Consider the following 24555-nt stretch of genomic DNA (forward strand, 5'->3'; position numbering starts at 1 on the left):
TGTGACTTCTTTCTATTTTGAGGGTAGTAATTGGCTAATATAAAACTTTATACACTCTTAGGTATGTGCGTTCCTCTATTTATAAACGAATTTTATGCATATGTAAAGACACTGAATTCCTTTATGTTATCAGGAATTGTGCTGTACATATTTCATGCTATTAAATCTTCAAAGCACCTTCTGAGGGATTATTAGTACCCTCTATATTTTAGAAATGAGGAACTGGAAGCTTGGAAAAGTTCTCCCATTATACTTTACGTAGGAAGAAACAGAGGTTGCTTCGAACCCACACTTGACTCCAAAGTTTATGCTCCTTTTTACTCTACCAGTGTTGATTGTTTTATCTTGACTGTACCTGTGGGATTTTAATTTATAGAGATGACAGAGTGATGGCCTAGAGAAGCGAATGCTGTTAAAGGCGGCATTTATTACTCATGGTTCCCCAGAGCAGAGGGCACACTGGGCCATGCAGGGGTAACTGGGGAAGCAATAGCTTTCGTCAGGAGGCGGAGGAGTAAGAAGAACGCAAGGCCCAGAGCCTTTATTGTTTTCCATGGGAAAGGAGGCGAGAGGCAGGTCAAGCAGTGGCACAGCCTCGGAGCTGAACGGTCTGAATAATTTCAGTGCGCTCCTGGCTGTAGGGGCGGTCCCTAGTTGTCCAGCTTCTGGCCCTGGGGTGACTTGGGGCAGGGTTAATACTGGCCTGGTATGTCAGTTAGGAAAAAGAGGTAGTTAGTTGGGAGTGTGAACTTGGAATTGGCTGGTTTGCATATGAAAGGTGTGTTTGCAGATGTTATGGTCTGAATGTTTGTGTTCCTCCCAAATTAATACATTGAATCTTAACCTCTGATGTGAAGGTGTTAAGAGGTGGGGCCTTTGGGAGATGCTTAGCTTATGAAAGTGGAGCCCTCACAAAGGGTTCATGTTTTTGGAAAAGAGTCTCCAGAGAGATTCCCAGTCCCTTCCACCACTTGAGGACATGGGGACATGTCATTAGATCTGAATCAGGAAGAGGGTCTTCACCATAACGAGGCCACACCAGCATCCTGACCTTAGACTTTTAGCCTCTGACACTGTGAGCAATGGATTTCTGTTGATTATAAGCCACACGGTCCATGGTATTTTGTTACAGCAGCACAGATGGGCTAAGGTGGCTAAAACGTTTACTATCTCTAGGAATTAGCTAGCCCTGAGAGGGGCAGTCTGTCAAGGACTAACAAGCACCCCATCCCCAACCCAAGATGTCAAAGATCTTAAAATACAGAAAAGGAAAAAGCTTGGCTGTTTGAAAAAAATTTGTCTTTGGTGTGAATGTTATCGGAAAATCATGCAAACTTTATACCTGGCTTGAAAATCCACAGTGCCTATTAGCAGTTTGAGTTTGCATGAGTCCTACAGTAAAGTAACCTTTTTAACACTGTTTGACCCAGACTTCCTTAAATTGATTTGACTCTTCGAAGCCAACATTTATTAACATTTAGAAGAACATCAATATTATAAAACTGCCGTTTTTTAACCAACATTTTTCATATTTAAAATTCAGTGGCTTTTATAAATCTGTTGCTGAACATTAATCATAACATGTATTTCACATACTTTGTGTATGGCAATAATTTATAATGTTTCAAAAAAATTAACATATGCATTGGGATATTTTGGAACAATTACCCTTCTAAACAGTATTTTCTCCCATGCAATGAAAAGTATGAATATAAGCAGCAATTTCCAAAATGGAGTCATCTTCTCAAAGACATTCACTGTGCAAACAATTCATGATTCTTTTTCAGAGTATATGTGCAAATCAATATTGTTCACTCATCTATAATAATTCCGATAATGCTAACTCCTATATCTGCTTAAAAAGATAGGAAACATGATTGTTAATATTAATATACTTAAAAGATCCAAAACATGGCCATTGAGGATTCAGAATCATGCATTGCTAGAAATAACTTTTGCCTAAATTGGACCTTCTACATATGCAATGAGACCTGATGCAGTATTATTTCATGGGCTGCCAAGCCTGTGTTTCTCCCAGTGAATAATTATTTTGAATTATTAGAAGGAAAATGAAGCATAACATTTGCATGATTTCCCCCATACTACAGAATTGAGTTAACAATTTATAATTAAAAGGGAAAAAAATCATCACACAGAATCTTGAGCTCTGAAAACAAGGAATGATATTGTTTTTCTTTTTCCTCATCTTCCCAAGTCTTGTTGACCCAATTATAAATTTCCCAATAGTATCATATGTAACATAAATGGAAAAGGTACTGGGAAATCTTAGTCATTCTAGAATGTCTGTGACCAGAATGGTATCTTTGAGCCGAAAATGACCCAACTCAAAAGGGCAAAATAGAGAAGGTGATAATCTCAGCTTTACAGTTGAATTGTTGCTGAGAGAATATTTTCTTTGTTATGCCTTTTTTGCCCCCAAAGAATTCTCTTAATGGTAGTTAAAAGCCCAGGTTCACTTGACTAGTTTATTCTTTCATTCTTCATTCAGTAAATACTTATTATGAGCCAAAATGGCCAGACACTTGATAAAAGACACAGTCTCTGTGCTCATGGAGCAAATTCTAGAAATGTAAACAACCAATAAACAACAACAACAAAAAAAGTTAATAAATAAACATAAAAATATATAGAAAAAATGGGGATATATAGAAAATTAACACTTTGATGTGGAGGAAAATGACTTGTTGGTTAGTTACTATGAATTCAGTGGTCAAGGAAGGACTCTCTAAGGAGACAATAATTTTAAATGAATGACAAGAAGGGGCCAGGATAAAGCATTCCATTCAAATATTTCTCCTATTGAAATGTACTGGGCAAGATTCCTCATCATCTGAATACTGATGTTTAAATAATAAAAAATAATTAATGATATTTGGAGATGAAAAATAAGCTAATGGAATGTTTAGAAAACAGTTCTCAAAAGAATGATTTAGTGGAATGTAGAGGACTCTTTTTCCAGCTTGAGTTTGCTTTAAAATATATCGATTTTAGTTATTCTTTCTAATTCTCATTTTCGAAAGCAGTTTTTGAACAATCATCTTCAAATGCTTAAGCTCCATACAGAGTAAGTCTGTTTCTTTCAATTTGGGAGTTTGGAAACCTGTAATCTTCTTGTCCTTCCCAGCAGTGATTCTTAAATGAGGTAGCATCTCATTCACTTGGGAAGCTTGTTAAAATATGAAAAACTCATCCGCACCTCCAGTGATTCTAATAAGGACAATAGGCCAGTATTGCTCTGACTGACCCTTAAACTGAAGGAGCAATAGGCTAGGCCAGTGGACCTTGGGCTGTAAGTGACCACACGCAGAGAATGGAGTGAGGCTAGATGATGGGAGATCTTGCTCTCCAGTGAACCTGGACACTGAGCTAAGGTCAGGGGATTTAGTGCACCAAGGGTTTTCTGAGGAACTGATGGAAGTCTGAGCCCTCTGGACATTACACAGAGGCCTGCAGGGTGTAGCTTTGGGCTCCACTTCTGTGTAAACTTGAGTAATTCTTTTGACTGCTTTGCATATTGGGGTTACATATATGATTTTACCTGGGAAAAGGTTGTTTCTAAAAGATTAAACAGCATTGAACTATGCAGTGGAGAAAGAACTGCAAACTATATTTCCATGGACCAGATAAGGTTCAGAGTCCAGAAAGATTCCAGGCCCCTAAAATTATAGGTGAGATCCTGGGAACCAGGACAGTCTATAGGGCAAGCTTGATAATGCTTGGTTAAGATATTTAATGCGCAGCTACGCTTTCTATGCATAGAAAAAGGTGAGCAGGGTTAAACTGTGAATCATCATCATCATTATTAGTTCCATTTATTATTCCATTTATTAAGGAACCAATAAGTTGAACACTTATGTCATTTATTCCACACAATGAATCATTTAGGAAGATATTTATATTTCCATTTCCAAGTGAATAAATGGAACCTTGGAGATATTAACTTGCCCAAGGTCCTCTGGTGGATCTAGAATGTAAACCGAGCTCTATTTGGTTCTGGTTCCATAGATCATGTTCTTAATTACAACTTCCAACCAGCTCATACCTTAGAACAAACAGGGCTTTGCCTGTTTTTAGTGGTGAGAATTACACATAAGTTGACAAAGTAGTCATGATACTTCTGTCATGCCCATTGTAACTTTTATGCAGTTCACAAATCAATCCAGATGAACCATCTCTAATCAAGATTGAGGGAAATGTAGAAAGAGGGCCTCTCTTTACTTCTCTATCCATTTCAGAATGTGGTAGACAATTCTTGCTTGAGGGGAAAGAAAACAATGTAAAAAATCAGGGCTGAACAGGGGACTTGCCAATGGGCAGGGAGCATGGTATGATTTAAGAAATTCTTCCATTTTAACCAAACTATACCAAACAAAACCAATTATTTTAACCTATTCTTGTGCTTTTACTCTGTTATTGCTCCCAAACCATGTAAAACATTCAGTTTATGCCAGTAAGTAATACTTTATCATGAATGCTGTTAAAGCTGAAATCATCCCAGCCAGAAATGATGGAGGTCTGTTTCCAGAAACGTCTGAGGTTAAAGAAAAACACAGTAAACTTTGTTGATGAGTTACTGGCTTCTTATAACCACAGTCCCTGCATGGCAGCCACTTCTGTCATTCTGATTTAATAATTTATTTAGCACTCTCTCTCATGTACTATATTTGTAGTGAGTCCAAATAAAACTAAAATAATAATAATAATAATTTTGCTCTAATGACTATAAAACTACTTTTAGATTTGGGCAAATTTAAGGAGGGCTTTATCTTCTATAACTGATTTTTTTTTCACCCAATCTAAAATTAGATGGCATAACAATGACCCAACTACATTAGATGCTATTAAGAGAAATATGTATATCAGGTCCTCCCTCCTCAATTTTGATTTTTTTTTCTTCTGGTAAATGTTTCAATCTCGGCACAAATCAAATGTACAAAATTTTTAATATACTACCTTATGGTGAGAAAGTGTAACTGTGGTTGTAAGCTTCAATAAATAAAACAAAAGTCTCACAATGGCTAGATTTCATCTTTTGGTGGGTGGAAACCCATAATGCAATTGAGAAGTAAACAGCATTCGGGTCTATAGTGTTTCCCATCCAAGTCTTGACTCACTTGCTGACACAAGCAATTTACGTGCCATGGAACATAATCTTCTATTAGACAAAAGACAGAAAATCTGATAGCCATCTTTTTTCTTGAAGTATATGTAAGAAAACTCATCAGGAAACTGGTACCTGAGTGATACTTTTAATTGATGATGTTTGGAAATGATTCAACCATAACAGTCAATCAAAACAACTTCTGAAAGAATCTTATATCCATAGCATTAAGTTGCTTTACAGATATCCTCAGGACATAAATAACTTGCTACGTTATATGCATGGATCTATTTTTCTTAAGGAGCATTTATGACTATTCTTACTAAAATAATATAAAAAATGGATAGATTCCATAGAGATTAAAATATTTTAATTCCTATAGTTGAAGGGTTGGCAAACTTCTTCTATCAAGATCCAGATTATAACTATTCTAGGAGTTGCGGGACATACAGTTTCTGTCTCATATTTCTTTCTCTTCTTCCTTCTCTTCCTCTCTCCTATTTCCCTCCCTCCTTCTTTTCTCACTTCTTCCTTTCTTCCCTTCTTTCTTCTTTTTTTCTTTTTTTACAACCCTTAAAAATGTAGAAACACTTTCAGCTCAAGGGCCACACAAAGATAGGCTTTGGGTCTGTTAATCATATTTACTTTTTAGCAATACTAAGTAATGATAATCCTCTGCCTAGAAAATTGTTCCGTCAAGAAGATAAGACATGGTGGGGATTCGAATGTAATTGATGAACTTTTTAATTAAGAAAGGATTACCTACAAAATTCTGGATGTCTAAATGCGTACCGGGTACTTCCATTTTCGCTATCTACTCAGCTATAAATATGACTTGAGCAAACCAGAGAGATGAAACATTTCTGGAACACCCATTATATGTCACCAGTCATGGTGAAACCATCTGAATCAAAGGAAGCACCAGTATAGGCTGGACAGAGTTGTAATTTTAGTTGTCCGTTACCTCCAACAATCTTATATTTTTAAAGAACCATTTTTTAGTGCAGTTTTTGGCTTGTAGCAAAATTAAGAGGAAGGAACAGTAATTTCTCATATACCCCCTGGCGACCCCCAACACATCGTCCCAGTATCACCATCCTCCACCACAGAGGTATGTTTGTTACAATCAACAAAACTGCACTGACGCATGATGATCACCTTGAGTCTATACTTTAATTAGGGTTCGTTCTTGTGTTGTATATTCTGTGGGTTTGGTTGAATGCATAATGACATGTATTCACCCTTATAGCATCATACGAACTAGTCTGGGTAAAAGGGGTTAAATATTTGGTGACGGAAGGAAATTTGACTTTGGGTGGTGAACACAATGTAATATACATATGATATATTATTGAACTGTACACTTGAAGCCTATTTGATTTTATTAACCTATGTCACTCCAATAATTAAAAAAAAAATCTTCTGTGCTCTGCCTAATCATCTCTTCCCCTTCAACCTCTGGAAACAACTGATATTTTTAGTGTCTCTCCAGTTTTGCCTTCTCCAGAATGTCGTGTAGCTGGAACCATACAGTGTGAAGCCTTTTCAGATTGGCTTCTGTCACTCAGTCATATGCATTTAGGTTTCCTCCATGTCTTCTCATGGCTTGATAGCTCAGTTCTTTTCAGTGCTGAATAATATTCCATTGTTTGGATGCACCACAGTTTATTTACCCATTCACCTACTGAGGGACATCTTTTTTTTTTTTAATAAATTTATTTATTTAAATTAGTTTTAATTATACAGTACATTGGTTAGACATCTATTTTGTTCATAAAATGATTCCCCCAATAGCTTCCTCCCTCCTTTGGCCCTCCACTTAGCCATCGTATTAATGCTGACTGCATTCCTTCTGCTGTGTGTGCTCCCCATCCCCGTGACCAACTATCAACTTCTAATTTGTACTTCTTTAACCCTTCACCCCATTCTCCCAGCCCCCCAACCTTTCTCCCCTCTGCCACCAAACTGTCTAATGTATTTGTATGTTTTTGATTAGTTTGCTCTTTTTGTTCCTTAGATTCCACATGTAAGTGAAATCATATGGTATTTATCTTTATCTGATTTATTTCACTCAGGATAATATCCTCTAGGACCACCCATGTCGTTGTAAATGGTAGGATTTCATTTTTTTTGATGGCTCAGTAATATTCCATTGTATATATGAACCATAACTTCTTTATCCAATCGTCTGTTAATGGTCATTTAGATTGCTTTTGTATCTTGGTTATTGTAAATAGTGCTGCCATGAACACAGGAGTTCATAGATCTTTACAAATTATTGTTTTGGTTTTCTTTGGATAAGCTCCCAGAAGTACAATTGCTGGGTAAAAAGGTATATTCATTTTTAATTTTTTCAGCATCTCCATACTGTTTTCCGTAGTGGCTGTACCAATTTGCAATCCCACCAACAATGTATGAGGGTTCCCTTTTCTCCACCAATATTTGCTGTTTTTTGATTTATTGATGACAGACATTCTGACAGGTGTGAGGTGATATCTCATTGTGGTCTTAATTTGCATTTCTCTGGCGATTAGCTGAGGGACATCTTGGTTGCTTCCAAGTTTTGGTAATTATGAATAAAGCTGCTCTAATATCTGTGTGCAGGTTTTTGCGTGGACATAAGTTGTCAGTCCTTTTGAGAAAATACCAAAGAGTATAAGAGCTATGTTAAAGTTAGACCAGAAAGTAGAACTCTAATGGGATGATAACAACAACAACAACAACAAACAACCAATCTTCCCTTATAAACCTGAATGGCATGACACTGAAACAAGCTGAAATTGTGGGATTTTGCCAACGACATTCTTGGGTTTGAAGAAGTTTCTTCAATTGTTTCTTACTAAGCTCTGCTAACCAACTCTCTGTCTTGGAACAGGTACTGAAGAGAGCACAAAACCCCAGCAATCTTGGTACTAGAAGGCAGCAAACTGCATTAGAACCAGGTGCTAAAGTGACTCACAAGCAATAGGATACACAATAAAAAAGAATGATCAAAACACCTACAAAAGAAAAAAGCTAAACAGCTTAAAAGGAGAATACTATACAAAAGAAGAAAAGGAAGACTATGTCTGCCCACTCAAAGAAAAATGTACTCCCTGATCTTAATTGTACAAAATTGGGAGTTTAAGTGTTCATTATTTCAGAGTTAAGCCTTTTATGCATTAGAAAATACAGTCAGGATGTGAACAAAGTGTTTATGAGTAACCAGAAGCATTTTTGGCTAGTTTTAAACTACATGTGAGAAAAATGTATATTAAGAATATGAGTTAGGGGGGAAAATATTTTAATTACAGCACAATGAGTTCTTTGTCCTTTTCCCACAGATAGATTGAATTGTACTTGTTTCCAAGAAAGAAGCCCTGAAATTATATAACTGCATTTTTGTTTCTTCCTACATAATGATGCCACCCTAGAAAGTTGATTTGGAAGCAGTAAATTACTATTTTGTTGTTCTTTCTCTGAGTGGCCAACCATAAGAGCTTGCATCATTCTGCCAATGACTGACTTGTGACTCTAAGTGAGGCAGAGGCAGACTGGCATGGTAGAAAGGGTCCTGGTCAAGGTGTCAGAGAACATGAAGCCAGAGAACTACAGACACCCGCTGGCTGCTTCTGAGTTCTGTAATCACCTTGTGCCCAGCTGCTTCGTTTTGAGAGTCGGTATGACAATGGCTGCCCCACTGATATCAGACAGATGTACAGGGTGGTCATTGCCAAGTTCACAGGAAAGTGTTCTAGAGATGTAACCGTAGAGAGTTGTTCAAAACACAGCTTATATGTACCCTTTCCAAATGGAAGCTCCAGAACCTTCTCTTCTCCAACTTTCCTATTGACCTCTATGGTGAAGACACCATTCCCAGTTCATGAGTGAAGTCTTCCACACCTGCTTTTGAATATGTCTTAAGGCTGCCCTGTTTTCACCACCTCCAGAGCTAACATCCTAGTTCGGGCCTCGTCATCTCTTATATGACTAACCTAACCTCTTTGCTGCCCTGTGTTTCTCCCAACAGTTTATCCTCTATAAACTGTCACTATGATCCTCTAAAAATAAAAATCAGATCTTGTCACTCTTCGGTTCAAAACCCTCTAGCTGACTTCTTCTCACATAGCGAATTTTATCCTGTCTTCGCCGTGTCCCTCAACATTCCACAGTAGGAAGTGGTAAACACTGTTTTTCTATAGCCCATGAACTAAGAATGGTTTTAACATTTTAAAATGGCTGTCACATGAACATTATACACAATTTGAATTTCAGTGTTCATAAAGTTTTATTGGAACACAGCTATGTTTACTCGTTCACATACATACTGTCAATGGCTGCTTTCATTCATCTACAGTGCAGAGTTGAGTCGTTGCTATGTGGCTATTATGGCTGGCAAAGCCTAAAATGTTTACTATGCAACTATTTATAGAAAAAGTTTGCCAAACTCTGTCCACAGGGCATGACCCCTCTTTTTTTTATACTGTTCTTCTTATTGCTATTCTGCCCTAGTCCTATCGATAGTGTGTTCCTTTATGCTTATTTTTGCTACGGTGCTATTTTATATGCCGTCGCCTTTGACACTCGGATACAATTTCCCTGGATGTCCTATGACTTCCTCTCCCACAGCACTCTACGATCTGTTACCTTTCCCAGAGAGGTATTCCTTGACGATTGTATAGAAAACAGTAGTTATGAAATTTAAAATAATATACAAGAAATTTATTTTTAAGATACGATGCCTAGTTTGCTTAAGTTCAACTTTCTCATTTAGATGTTGAATTTTTTAATTATTAAAAATCGATGTTAAATATCAGACATTTAATATCCATTGGTTCATACGTATTTTAGACTGCAGCAGTCTCCAACCTTTTTGGCACCAGGGACTGTTGGTCCTATGAGAATCTAACGCCTGATGATCTGAGGTGGAGCTGAGGTGGTGATGCTAGTGCTCGGGAGTGGCTGCCAATACAGATGAAGTTTTGCTGGTTCACCTGCCACTCACCTCCTGCTGTGCGGCCTGGTTCCTAACAGGCCATGGACTGGTACTGGTCTCCAGCCTGGAGATTTGGGACCCTTGTTTTAGAGGACAAACTAGGAGTGAAAATTGACATGTTTCTCTCTTTTTCAGTTCTTCCAAGAGTTTAATATGGAACTCTAGACAAATAATTTAGCATAAAGAGAGAGCCTCAGTTTTTCCTTCAATGACTTAAAGATTACTCCTTGTGAGCTGCATTATAAATATGATAAATAAACACAGACATATCACCACTACATTTAAAAAAAAATGCCTCGAGAACAGCAAGAAGAACTGAACATCTCTGCACATATTATGGCATATATCATCCTTACTACGATTTCATTTTTAAGACTTTTCCTTAGAAAAGTGTCTATCTTTATTAAATGACTTATCTTTACTAAAACCTGCAAAATGCATGTCTTCCAATGGCACCTTTATTAGTTTCCTGGGGCTCTTGTAAAAAAGTACCATTAACTGAGTGGCTTAAAATAAGAGACAGTTGCTGTGGTACAGTTCTGGAGGCTAAAAATTCAAATTCAAGGTGTCGTCAGTCTATGTTCCTCCTGAAACTCGTGAGGAAATCCTTTTATTTTTGCCTCCTTCTAGCTTCTGGTGGTTTGCTAGCAATATATGACGTTTGCTGGCTTGCAGTTACGTAACTCGAATATCTGTCTTCAACGCTACAAGGTGTTCTCCCTGTGTGTCTCTGCTTTCACATCACTATCTTCTTAAGGACACTGGTCATATTGGATTAGGGGCCCAACTTATACTATGATGACCTCGTCTTAACTTTACCAATTCCATCTGTAATGACTATTTCCAATAAAGTCACTCAGTGAGGTACTGGGGATTAAGACTTCAATATATCTTTTTTGAAAGGAACAAAACACAAGCCACCGCATTAGTCAAAAGTGCAAATACATGACAAAGATCTTGCTAAATACTGATAATTCACAGATTGTTTTATAAAATTCAGTGCTTTCAATTCTTCACACAAGTGAAATGTTCATGTACTAAACATTTAATGAGAATGTAATGACCAAATGGCAGGTTTATAATTGACATACGTGAAAAAATCAAAGAATTCTCTTCATGTATAGTTTATTCCCTACATTTTTAAAAGAGTTTCTGTGACATATTAGAAATAAAAAAAATACATCAAGGCTCCTACAATGCCTACAAAAGGAACTTACAGTCATTGTACTGGAGTTAAATGGACATGCAAACACTCCTACAGATAACAATTACAAAAAAAGTGGATAAAAGAATAAAATAATTTAATAGTTTTAGAGATATTGAGATGTATCCCAAAGTAGACAAAAGCTGAGAAGTTTATTCTTAAAAAATTTATAAAGGGTAAGAATTGTTTATTTTCCAATCCCCATGGCTATAGCAGAGGAGAATGATGGTGGAAAAACATAGCCTTGTCAGCAAATGTTTACAGAAATCATGAGTTTCAGGCCTGGAAAAGCACCTGGAAAAGTGGAAAAAAAAAAAAAAAAAGAAGTCTTGAGAGGAAAATAATTGCAGAAGAATGAAACCAAAAACCCATAGTTTCTGGCTGACAGATAAACTGTGCATGGTGAGAAGAAATTCTATAGGGTCTGGTAACAAAGCAGGAAGAGGTTGGAGAGAAATCAACTTTTGAAAGAGAAAAGCTGTATGGGTAAAGATATATAGTTTTGCTGCTTTTGAGCTGAATACATTTTTTAGTTGTAAAAAACGTAGCAGCAGAAATCTCTGAAGCCTCAGAGATTTGAAGTGTCAGAAGTGAGATCCTAAGGATATGCCACAGAAGTAAGATTTAGAAGAAATTCCTAGAAGTAAAGAAGCCATAGAAAGGATGAGCCCTGAAATATAAGTAAAACATTTGCCTAAATCCCTAGTTGTCAAATTACACTGGCACAGAGGAGACTTCCAGGGGGTCAGACTATAAAAAACTAGCACTTGGAAGCCACGGAACAGAACAGAGATATTAGTAGCTGCATGCTGTGGAGAAGACAAATATTGCAGTCTATATCCAGGCAGAAAATTGCAGTAAAACAGCACAGTTCTCAGAACACAACAGAAATACACTTTCACAACAATGTATTATCTTCAATGTCCAGATTACAACCAAAAATTATTAGACACAAAAATACACAAGAAAAGTGTGACTCATAAACAAAAATGAAGATGGTCAATAGAAACAGACTCTAATGATCCCAGATGTTGAATTTAGCAGATAAAAACTTTAAAGCAGTGATTATAAACACGTTCAAAGAATTAAAGAAAGTGTGTGAAAGAATAACAAAGTATCAAAAGAGAAAGAAATCTATAGAAAAAAGAGAAATTTGACAACTAAAAATTAAAATAGACTTTATGAATTAACTAGATGGGTGATGACAAAGTAAAGTATCAGTAAGCTTGAAGATGGAGTCGCACAAATATCCAATTTGAAGAACAGAAATTTTAAAAATTGAAGGAAAATTAATAGAGATTGAGAGATCAATGAGAGAATATAATACAGGTTAGTATATGTGCATCTGGAGTTTCCGAAAGAAAGAAGAGAAAGAGCAGAAAAAAATTTAAATAAGTAATGGCAGAATCTTCCCAAAATTTGGTGAAAACATTCAATTCAGATACAAGAAACTTAATAAATTTTAAACAGGATTAAAACAAAAAAGTATTCATAAACACATTGTAGTTAAACTGCTACATTCCCAAAATAACAAAATCTTGAACTCAGCAAGAGAAAACATACACATTAATAAGAGGTGAAGAATGCTATCACTTATTATCTTTTCATAAGAAATTATGAAGACCAGAAGATACTGGAATGACACAATACAAGTGCTGAAAGATAAAAGACACTGTCAGGAATACTATGTTTAGTGAAGTTATACTAAACAACAAAATTAAAACATTTTCAGATACATAGAAATTGAGAAAATACCAAGAGAATTATATTACAAATAATGTAAAGCAAGATGTTCAGGTTATATAAATGTATTTTCTCCTCTTAATTTCTTTAAAAGCAAAATGATTATTTAAAGTGAAAAAAAATACAACTTATTATTGAGTTTATAATGTATGTAAGTGTAATATATATGACAATAGCTCAAAAGATAAATGGAAATATAGTGCTGGAATATTAATAATATTAAAACGCATATTATAATTCCTAAGCAATCATGAGGAAATAATTCAGAGAGGTATAACTAACTAGAAATAAATTAATTAAAATAAAATTTTTTGAAACATGATTAACATAAAAGGAAGGAAAAATGAATCAAAATTGAATACTTATAAAGAGGAATACTTAATGATGAAAAAGGTCCATACAAGAGCAACATATAACAATATAAATGTACATACACCCAATAAACATTTAAAATGCATGGAACAAAATCTAAGAGAAACGAAGGGAGGGGAATAGACGATTCTACAGTCATGGATGGAGATCCTGCCCTACTGTCAGTAATTGATAAAACAAATAAACAAAAAATCAGTAAGGAAATATAAGATCAGAAGGATACTACCAACCCAAAAGGCAATTACAGAACACTGCACCCAGTAACTGCAGAATACACATTCTTTTTATGAACATTTGGAATTTTCACCAAGGTAAGCTGTGTGTTGGAACATAAACTAAAAAATGATATTATTGAGTAAGTTCTCTGACCAGAATGGAATTAAATTAGAAGTTAGCAAAAATACAAGTAAAAAAGTTCCATGTATCTAGAAATCGAATAACATTTTCCTAAAACAAACACACAAAACACATGAGATGAATAACACCAAAAAATTAAAATTATTTTAAATAAAATAATAAAATTATTTTTATTAAAATTACAATTGGGTTAAAGAGATGACATGGAAGGAGGAGGAGGGATAATAAAATTATATATTTCCTTCTAATATGGTGGTTAGAAGGAAATATATAGTTTTAAAGGTATAGATTAGGAAAAGAAAAGGTTCAAATCAATGATGTAAGCTTCCAGCATAGAAGGGAGAGAAATGTCTCCCCAAAGAATCTATTCTTCAATCCCTGGAACCTGTAAATATGTGAACTTAGATAGCAATAGAAGCTTTGCACCTGTGATTAATGATGTGGACCTTGAAATTAGGAGATTATCCTGAAATATCTGGGTGGACCTAGTCTTATAAAATAGGTTTCTATAGTGTAGAACTTTTGCCAGTCGGGTTAAAGAGATGACATGGAAGGAGGAGGAGGGATATTTGAAGTATAAGAGGGAACTGACCCACAGTTGCTAGCTTGAAGATTGAAGGAGTCCACAAGCCAAGGGATGTGAGTGACTTTTAGAAGCTGAGAACTACCATCCATGATAACCAGCAATGAATGGGAACCTCAGTATTATAACCACGAGAAATTTGAATTTTGCCAACAATCCGAATGAGGGAGGAAATAGATTCTCCTCTACAGCCTCGTGAAACAAATGTGACTTTGCTGACATTCTGACTATAGCCTTGTGAGAGCAGCGTCGGACTGACAATCTACAGGACTATGAAGTAATGCGTTGTTTAAGCACTAAATTTGTGATCATTTTCTATAGCATAAGTAGAAAGCAGTTTTTTGATCTCTTTTTTTAAAAAAAGAATAAAAATACGAACTACTAGTATTAAGAGAGATAGAGGAGATACTACTAAGATCCTATAACATTCAGAGGATAAGAGAACATGATGAACATTTTATAGCAATGATTGTGGTGAAATGAAACTCAGATGAAATGTACAAATTCCTTGAATAACCCAAATAACCAAAGCTAACAGAAGAGGAGACAGAAAATTTAAATAACTCTGTATCTATGAATGAAATTGAATCTGTAAAAGTCTTCCCACAAAGAAAATTCCAGGCCTAGGTAGCTTACTGATGTATTCTATCAAATATTTAAGAAAGAAAAACATATTGATCCTACACAAAATCTTTCAGAGAAAAAAGGAGTAAGAAATACTTCCTAAACCTATTTTTATAAGATTAGCATTACTCTGAGAGCATACTAGACAAAGACGTTACAAGAAAAGTGCCAAACAGTACCCCTCATAAACATAGACACAAAAATCCTTAATAAAATATTAGCAAATCAAATGCTCAATACAGAAAAGGACAATACCTACCTATTGTAAGAGCTCTCAGCAAACTAGGAATAGAAAGGAACTTTCTTATGTGATAAGGGAATGAATGAAAAACCCTCAATTAAAAATTATACTCTGGCGAAAGACTGAATGTCTTCCACTTAATATTGGGAACAAGTCAAGGATGTTCTCTCACTATTTTTATTCAACATTGTACTGAAAAGCCTAGCTATTTCAATTAGTTAGGAAAAGAGATAAAAGAAATACAGATTGAAAAAAATGAGGTGTTTTGGCCAAAGAGTTTAGTATATTTATAAAATCCTAAGAAATATGTATGTAAAAAATACCCACCAGAACTAATAAATGAATATGTCAAGATAGCAGTGTAGGTCACATATACCAATAACATTTATATATAACAGCAAAAAAAGTTCAAAAATAAATAAAAATGCAGTTCTACTTCAAAAACATCCCCAAATATCATATATTCAGAGATAAATTTAACATAAATGGTGAAATACTTGTATACTAAAAACTATAATCTGTTGCTGAAACTAAGGAATAGCTAAATAAATGAAGAGCAACTAAATAAATGTTTATGGATGGAAGACTCAAATGTAGTTAAAACGTCAGTTCTACAAATTGAACTATATATTCAATGCAACTCTAATAAAAATTTCAGCAGGCTTTTTATTTGGGGAAAATTTTACAAGCTAATTCTAAAATTTATACGGAAATAAGAATAGCCAAAAATTTCTGAAGAAGAGAAACAAAGTTGGAAAACTTACATTACCCTTTTTTAAGACTTACTAGCTAGGATAATCAGTATAGTGTGGAATTAGTGAAAGCATAGTTATATAACTAAATAGTATAGAGATTCCAGAAAATGATCAACACATATGTGGTCAATTGATTTTTTGGCAAATGTAATTGGAAGAGGGAAACATTAAGTTTTTCGGTAATGGTGTTGGAGTAATTGGATGTTTATATAAGAACACTGAACCTTATTTTTACCACATAACAAAGAAATTAAAATGTAGACTAAAATTATAAAGCTTATAGAGGGAAACATGAGTAACAAATTTTTGTCATCATCTAATAGGCAGAATTTTTTTTTTTTTTTAGAGAGAACACAAAAAGTATAAAACACACACACGCGCGCGGGCACACAAAACCATGAAAAGAACTTCTGCAACTCAATATTAGGGGAACAAACAGCACAATAAAAAATGGACTAAAAATTTGAACAGGTACTTCACAGTAAGTCAATAAACACATGATAGGATGTTCAACATCATTACCTCTCAGGGAAATGCTGATTATAACACAGTGAACTATCGCCGCATACCCATTAGAGTGATTAAAATGGAAAAGACTGGCAATATCAACTGCTGGCAACAATGTCCAGCAACTTAAACTTTCTTATAATCCTTGTAGAAGTGTACATTTTACAATACTTTGGAAAACTGCTTGATTTTTCCTTGTAAAGTTAAAATAAACCTATCATATAAGACCCATCATTTTCACTTCTAGGTATTTCCTTGAGAGAAACAAACACCACTGGCCACATGAACACTTGAATATGAACGTTCAAATAGCTTTGACCGTAATAGCTCCCAAATAAAAAATGTTCTCAAAGGTGAACGGATAAACAGATTGTGGCATATTCATACAATGGGATGCCACTCAGCAATAAAACATCTAATGAAGCACCGAATATATACATTTCAAAGGCAAAAAACCAGACACAAAAGAAGACATACTGCATGATTCCATTCACGAAGAAGTTTATAAAATGCAAATTCATCTATTGTGACAGAAAGCAAACCAGTGGTTGCTTAAAGGCTACATGTGGAGGACAGACTTGACTGAAAGGGACATACGGACACTACTGTATGGATGGAAATGTCTGTATCTGGATTGCTGTGGTGGTTTCACAGGTGTACACATTGGTGAAAACTCACCAAACTGTACACTTACCACGGGTGTAGTATACTGCATGTTACTTACATATTAATTTAGTCAATTAAAATCTCTACCAAATTTCTTTCAAAATGAGAGAATTTTGGGGGTTTACCCCCAACACCTCAATTAAATAGGTCAGATAAACAGTACAGCTAGCATAATAAAATACTCAGACAAGTGTACCTCTTCAACAGTATCTCCTAGACAGAAAAGCATGCGTCCACACCTTTATTTTCTTGTAATCGCCTTTTATAAAGATAAATACTTCAGGGAGCATTATCTCCCTTTAACATCATCTTCAAAACAAATGGCTATTTTAATATACAAATATGGTAGAATCAAAGATGAACAAAGAACTTGTTTTATCCATTTCTGCATGACACTCTTATATGACCCTATAACGAATAGATCCGCAGGGATGCTAAATGTACCTCTCAAGTGCTGTTTTAAAAAAGCACACATACAACATCCTACTGTATGATGTGGTTATAAAAACAACTTCAGCGAAATGTTTCCCAATTGCTTCGAACTTTGTTTTAGATGACTTTCAGTTAGTACATCGGCTCATGACTATGCAAGTCAACTACGGTTCCTTAAGAAAGTTGTTCAACTGTCCCAGTGAAGCCACAGTTACAGTGTAAGAAAGGCCTAACTTATTCCTGAAGATCCGGCCCACACTCCAACAGAGTCGTTACATACATAGAACATCAAAAATCTCTGCTTTCCTGCTGCCGCTTGCCATCTCTGTCGGGAAACGTACTCGTATCTTAGCGTCACTGCTGGGTCTTATGCCTCCACCTCCTCTTTGTCTTCATCTGAACCCTGGGTGCTCACTTAGATCTCTTGTTTTAGTTTTTCACCTTCTCTGTTTCTGAATCTTTCTGAGCCTCTCTGACCCCGTCCCCCACTTCTCCGGGTGCCCTTCTGTGGTCGGCTCCAGCTTCTGGAATCGGCCTAGAACACAACCCTGAGCCTACTGATTAGGATGATGCTGATATCTTTGATAACATCCAACATTCATTAAACAAATATTTACTGAATATCTGCTATTTGCTGGCTATATCTAGATGTTAGGAACTCAACAGTAAACAAAAAGAACAAAATGCCTGCCTTCTTAAAACATTCATTTTAATTAAGAGGGTCCGATGATAAACAAATTACAAAGTATATGATATACTATATTAGAAGTTTTGCGGAGAGAAATGAAGTGTGAAGAAGGATAGGGAAGGTTAGCGTGAGCTGTACTTATCAACAGAGCGATCAGAGAAGCTGATGTTGGGGGAGAATGTGAAAGAAGTGAACAAGGAATTGATACGGATCTCTGGAAGAAGAATGATCCAGGCCTAGAGGAGAGCAAGTGCGAAGGTCCTGAGGTGAGAGCATACCAGTCCATGAACGAGGCTGGAGAACGGGGGGAGTCAGGAGTAAGGCGAGAGGGTCAGGGAGCTGTGGAGGGTTAAGTATATCCTTGCTGGCCCTCGACTATTCCACTTTATGCTATTCGTCCCATGGTAATGATTGATATCTTTGTCTTTCATTCTCAAAAGTGTCCAGGTTTAAATGAAAAATTATGCACTCACCCTCGCATAGACCTTGAAGGCCCTTATAAGTAATTGACTTTTACTGTGAATGAAATGGAAAACATTGGAGAGATTTTTGTAAAATGTCAAATAATTAAAATCATTTAATCAAACTGGTAATGCATGAATATTTTCAAATTTAAAAAGTGCAAAAAGGTGTGGAGTAAATGCTAGCCTTCCTCTCACCTCTGTGCCCCAGGAATCCAGGTTCCCTTCCTGGAGGCAAATGCTGTTATCAGTTGCTAAGGTATCTTTATTTCAGTGTTATGAATAAAGGAGTGATATAATCCGACTTCTAAGGGACCACTCAGGCTGCTGTATTAAGAAGAGACTGAGGTAGGAGCATGGGCCAGTTAGGAAGTTATTACAGTAATCAGGTAAGCAAAAAACTTCTTTAATTCTACTACCCAAAGATATGAGGAAATAGAAATACATTTTTAACTTTAGAAAGAATTAACATCTAGATCTTTGCGTTAAGATGGCTTTCCATGGGCCCATCAATCTTAACTAGTCTCCTTTATAGTTTCTATCACAGCGTTTTAATTTTTTTGTAGCACTTAATACAGCTTGTAACTATAGATTTTGTGGGTCACATGTGGAAGCATCTCAGTAGGTGATAGAACAGCACTCCTTATATGCACTTACTGTTCTGATGCAATGTTTCTCTCTAGTCTTGTGGGCATTACCACAACAGCCAAGAGAGAAGAGTGCGAAATCAAGGAACTGGCATAACCATGTATTAACTCAGCACAGATTCAGAGACTGGGGCTTGTAGTTTACTCATTGATAATTCTCTTGTATTTTGTTGAAACCACTGGACCACAGTGTCTGCCGTAAGTAACATTTCTTTTTCTCTTCCTTGGTAGTCACTGATCTTCAGCTAGGCAGAATTGAAAAATTCTACCATTGGATGGGGCCACTTCCTCTTTGTAAAGATGAGGAGACAGAGGTCTAAGAAGACTGAGTAACAAAGTCAGTGGGTAACTAGGGATTAGGAATAATACTTCCTTTTATTGAAGCAAGTGCTTCTTGCTTTTTTTTATAGTGAATAAAAATGATATTAAGACTATTTGTATCACTAATAATGATTTTTAAAAACAGAAGAAAAAGAAAACACAGATGCGGCTAGAGAAAAAGAACTGAAGCAAACGTGGAAAGTAACGAATATGCTGGTTCCAAGCGGTCAGAAACAATATGTTCTATTTTTTTTTTTTTTTTTTTGATCCCAGGATTCTAACGCAATGCTAAGTTCATCAGAGGCTAATTAACCAAATTACACTTTCTAGTCTACCAGCTGAACTTCTACCACATGGTAAATCCCCTGATGACCAATATATGGCTTTTCATTTTTCAGTTTCCCATAGATCCTAATATGGTTGATACTCAATAAACATTTATAATGAATTGAGCAAATGTCCAATGTCATATTTTTAGAAAGCATTACTTGCACTCTAATGGTACCTTTATATTTTCATCCTGGCATCATATATAATTTGTCTGTTTGTACGTCTATGTGTAAAATAACAGTGTTTACCCTCTCCATAAGATATTTTCTATTTCAACACCTGTGCAATTATAAGGTGGAAACTAGTCCCAAACACCACATGAGCTAAATGGAAAATGCAGAACTATTGTGGAAGAATTTTGCTACTGAAATTGTAATGTCATAGCACTTCAGTAAGAGAAGAAGAAAAGACATTCTGATATTCTGTATGCTTAAATATCAGAATTTGGGGTTATTACTGTTTCTTTTTCTATTGAAAAAAACAGGGTAAAATCTAACTGAAATAATTTCAGTGTTATTCAATATTTTATTAATGGGGGAAAGCATCATCTCAACTGCAGCAATCTATAGAATTATGGACTGATTACTAGTTCAGATGACAGAATCCTACAGTGAAACCCATAATTTCACATTACATCTGCAAGAGATGATAGCAGTTCTTCACATATAATGGTATTGCTAGCCCAGAATCTTGTTAACACTCCTAGTTTGAGAGGTTCTGCTTATCCTCTTTCATTCTTATTTTGAATCAGATTTTTTTTTTTTTCCAAAGGTCTACTGGCCTAAATTTATTCTTCATATTCGAGATTCTGGTCAATTATAAATTCTCGCAGAAGAGGTACCTTGAGTAAAACATTTCACAATTTAAGTAGAATGATAAATTTATAAAGAAATGAACCTTTTTTAAAAAAAAATTTAGAAAGGCAAGTGCTGTGGTTTGACTTACCTTTAGTTCTTTGTAGCTATTTCTAGTCACAGATTCTACGGAAAGTAGCATTAGAGTTACTTGCTTGTTACTGGGCAACAATTTATTCCAATTATAACTGAAATGTCCCTAATAGACAGTTACTGGTAGATAAAAACAGATTTAAAAAAAAAATGAACTATTAAATCCATAGTATTATCTCTGGTTGTATGAGGCAGAAATTATCCTAACGATTGACATTTCCTAATGTTCCAAGGTCCTTTTCAACATTTCAAGCAATCTGGGGGGCATTGGTGAGGACTCGGGGGGGGGGGGCGCAGTTCAGAGCCGTTAAGTGTAGAAATGATACAATTAGACAGAATAGCTACAGAGACTAAAAAACCAAATGTTACCAGTGTATGAAATGCCACATTCTCTATCATATGCAAATGACATCCATCTTCGAATTTTCATATCAGAGTTTTTTTTAGAAAAAGATCTTGATGGACAATTGGTAATTACTTTCTTTTTTTGGATAATCTCTCCATTATTTTTGTTGTTGTTGTTATCTATTAAAAACCCCAAACACACAAAAAACTGCCATAGTTTATAAAAAAACAGTGGAGAACAGCAGAAAATATTCCTTGATATTTTATGTCTTTAAAAGGAGAGAGAGACACAAAGAGAGAAAATCTTTGTTCCTAAGGTTCCTGACCCAAATCCAAGAAGACACGCTGACAAACCTAAATCTTTCCACGTGTCTTAGCTTCTGAGGCTAGAATCTAGGAAAGCTCAAAAAAGTTTGCCACATGGATATATTCTTAAATGATGTGTTTGGTTTGCAAGAAAGATACGATTTCTGTTTTCTTCCTTCTTCAGAATATAGAAATGCAGTCTAAAATGTACTGACCATAGCCCCAAACTCACATCAACAAAATTTACATGCACGGAAGGAACAGAAGTACATTGATTGTAGAAGATTTAACCTGGAGAACCTTATCTCATAATCAACAGTTACACATTTTGAAATGTGTTTTAAATGATCTGATCTTTTCTAACAGTAGTGACGATAGTTGGTTGCTGCAGATTTCCACCACCTAGCTTTAGCATCTCCCCATAACAGAGTAACAGGCGAAAGCCTTGTTAGTGTCAGTACCAGGCTGAGTACATAGAAATACTTGTTGAATTTAATTGGGCTGAATTAAAATGTGTCCTTAAAGAATAAAGTTAGCATCTCAAGTTCAAGGCCCCCGAATGATCTAGGCTCTCCACAGTTGACTGTCTAATGAACTCCTGACTAGTTCCAGATGAAAGGGATTAAAATAGCTTTACTTAGCTTTTACTTTAGTCTGTTTCATTATCTGGACTCAGGAAGTCTACGATAATTACAGTGCTACTTTAAAAAAGTTTCACCATTGCACTTCCTGTTTGGTGAGCAAACAACAAAAACAGTTATGGTCTGTCACAAACGAACTAAAACCCATAACACCCTTGCCAGCGAGTAACTCGGACAACTCAAGAATTCTCCCTGACAGGACACTGAAACGCCAACCCTAAACGAGCAACTCGCTGCCAGAGCGCGACAATCTTAGCCCTGTGGCAACTGGGCAACTAGTCAATCCGCAGAGAGAAGCATCAACAGGGTACACAGGAATGCTGTTATTACCCATTATAAGTATGACGCGAAGGTCACATATCAGGCAATTACACCTTTTCATTACATGCTAACCCCTCACGGCAGGGAAGCCACGCTTATGACTGCATTAGACAGACAAAGCCTTCAGCTCTTTTTAAAAAAAGGAAAAGCAAAAAAGAAAAGATTTAAAAAAATTAAATTCATTTTCTTACCAGCACGTTGCAGCACCAACTCGCTCACAGGAATGTTGCCTTTACAGGTTTCTCTTTTAATTATCCTGGAAGCAGAGGGAAAAAAAGCAAAGAAGAAGAAGCAGGGTGGTTAAATTAGCGTGCTGGAATCTTTTCAGTTTGTCGCAGAGTAGAAAAATAAAAAAGGGGAAAAAAGGCTCAGTAATTTAAATTTGCTCTCAGTTCAGGCTGCATCGTTGGGTCCCGCCCCTTCTTCCCGCTGGGTTCCACTACCTGCAAGCCTGGAATTGACAGCTACTGTGCAAACAAAACAAGGCAACAAGCATGCTGGGACCATTCTGTCTGCTGTTTGGGTCTCACTTGTCCTGACAACTGAAAACCATCAGTGGGAAGGTATTCTACATTTCCTATTTGAAGCATTTGTATGTAATTCCCTTCCATTTCAATTGATTCACCATAGCTCATGATGATGGGGTTTGATTACTGTTGGGATTTTTTATTTTATTTTATTGTTTCTTTTTCTAAAGATGTATAATAATAATAGTTAGTTATTATTTGCCTTTTTACTATTATTATCTGTTTAGTGCCATTATTTGCATTCCTTACTGTCCTGTCCTCTTCTCTGAGACACATTCTCTCCTGTGTTTTCCTTTACCTCATAAACACTGAAATAACCAAGAATGGTAGATTACCAGGGCTTCCTCGTCTCCTTTGAAACCAGTTTTTTTGAGCATGCAGTACTGAGAACTATTCGAAGGACAGAGGGCCTAAGAAGGTTCCATAACACCAGAAACTTCCAAGAAGGATGAAATATTAATGTGAAAAGTCTTCGCAACCAAATCCAAAATTTTCATTTTCATATTTATGAATTGGGAAAATAGCGAAGAATCATAGAAATAAGTTTTGTCTACACTGCAAGTTTAACCTAAGGTGTCTCCTCTAGAACACTACTTTAATTATAGCAACAAAATAAAAATGGTTAATTAATGTGCAGCATATTGTCAGTTGGTAGCAGAGGAATTATGAAAAATAAAGCCCATCCTTCTTCCGTCAGAATGTAAATAGCTCACCCAGAGTTTACAACACACTTTTTTGTTGTTGTTTTCTAAATGTTCTCTTCAGATGAGGCTGTTATAGACTACTTGTGATATCGAAGCTATTCCAAGGCTGCATATGAGTATGCATTAGCTACAGGTTAGCCTCTTGAACTGAAGCATTGCATGTATAATGGTTTATAGCATTGGTTGTCCTATTAAAATACAGATTTTTCTTAGATCATCCTACTATTATTACATAGAAGGACCATGCTGATAGATCTGTCCTGCCACATAGTTGGGGGCAGGGTAGTTAAGAAGTAAAAGATAAAATGCACATGGTCCTTTTCCAGTGGCTAAAAACACAAAAGAAAGTTACTCTTGCTGACATGACAGCATTTAATCTACTTTTACTTCTTAGTTTTTATATTTTTAAGAACATTTTTCACTTATCCCTACCTCAAGCCGTTAAATAAATTTTATTATTTTTGCATAACCTGTAGAATCCTGAAAGCCAGAATGGGCTTGACTTAACAGATTTTAATAGACTTCACTTTTTAAAGTCGTATTTTCAAAAGGGAAATAATTAATAATATAATTTAAACATAATAAAGATTTAAAAATTGGTAAAAAAAATTTAGTAGAATGCCAGCTATCTGTGCTGTTATTTGATCTCATCATAAAACCAAACCAATTAGAAATGGAAAGGACCAAGGAAACAGAGCAAAATGACATATTTTCCCTATATTATAACCATTATCAG

At 35.7% G+C, this 24555-nt stretch overlaps 1 protein-coding gene across 3 annotated transcripts in view; it reads right to left on the reverse strand.

Annotated features, from left to right (window-relative positions):
- The window catches only part of CELF2 (CUGBP Elav-like family member 2), a 718856-nt gene extending 695847 nt beyond the window's left edge, over window positions 1-23009 (reverse strand). For 2 of the 3 annotated variants that reach the window (XM_036227159.1, XM_036227131.1), the window contains exon 1: window positions 22780-23009. The gene's annotated coding sequence lies outside the window, so the exon portion shown is untranslated. The remainder of the gene's footprint in view (window positions 1-22779) is intronic. The other variant, XM_036227123.1, reaches the window with a different exon arrangement.
- Window positions 23010-24555: the final 1546 nt, after the last annotated feature.

This window comes from Rousettus aegyptiacus, unplaced genomic scaffold, assembly GCF_014176215.1.
Source record: "Rousettus aegyptiacus isolate mRouAeg1 unplaced genomic scaffold, mRouAeg1.p scaffold_m13_p_10, whole genome shotgun sequence".
Classification (NCBI taxonomy): Eukaryota; Metazoa; Chordata; class Mammalia; order Chiroptera; family Pteropodidae; genus Rousettus; species Rousettus aegyptiacus.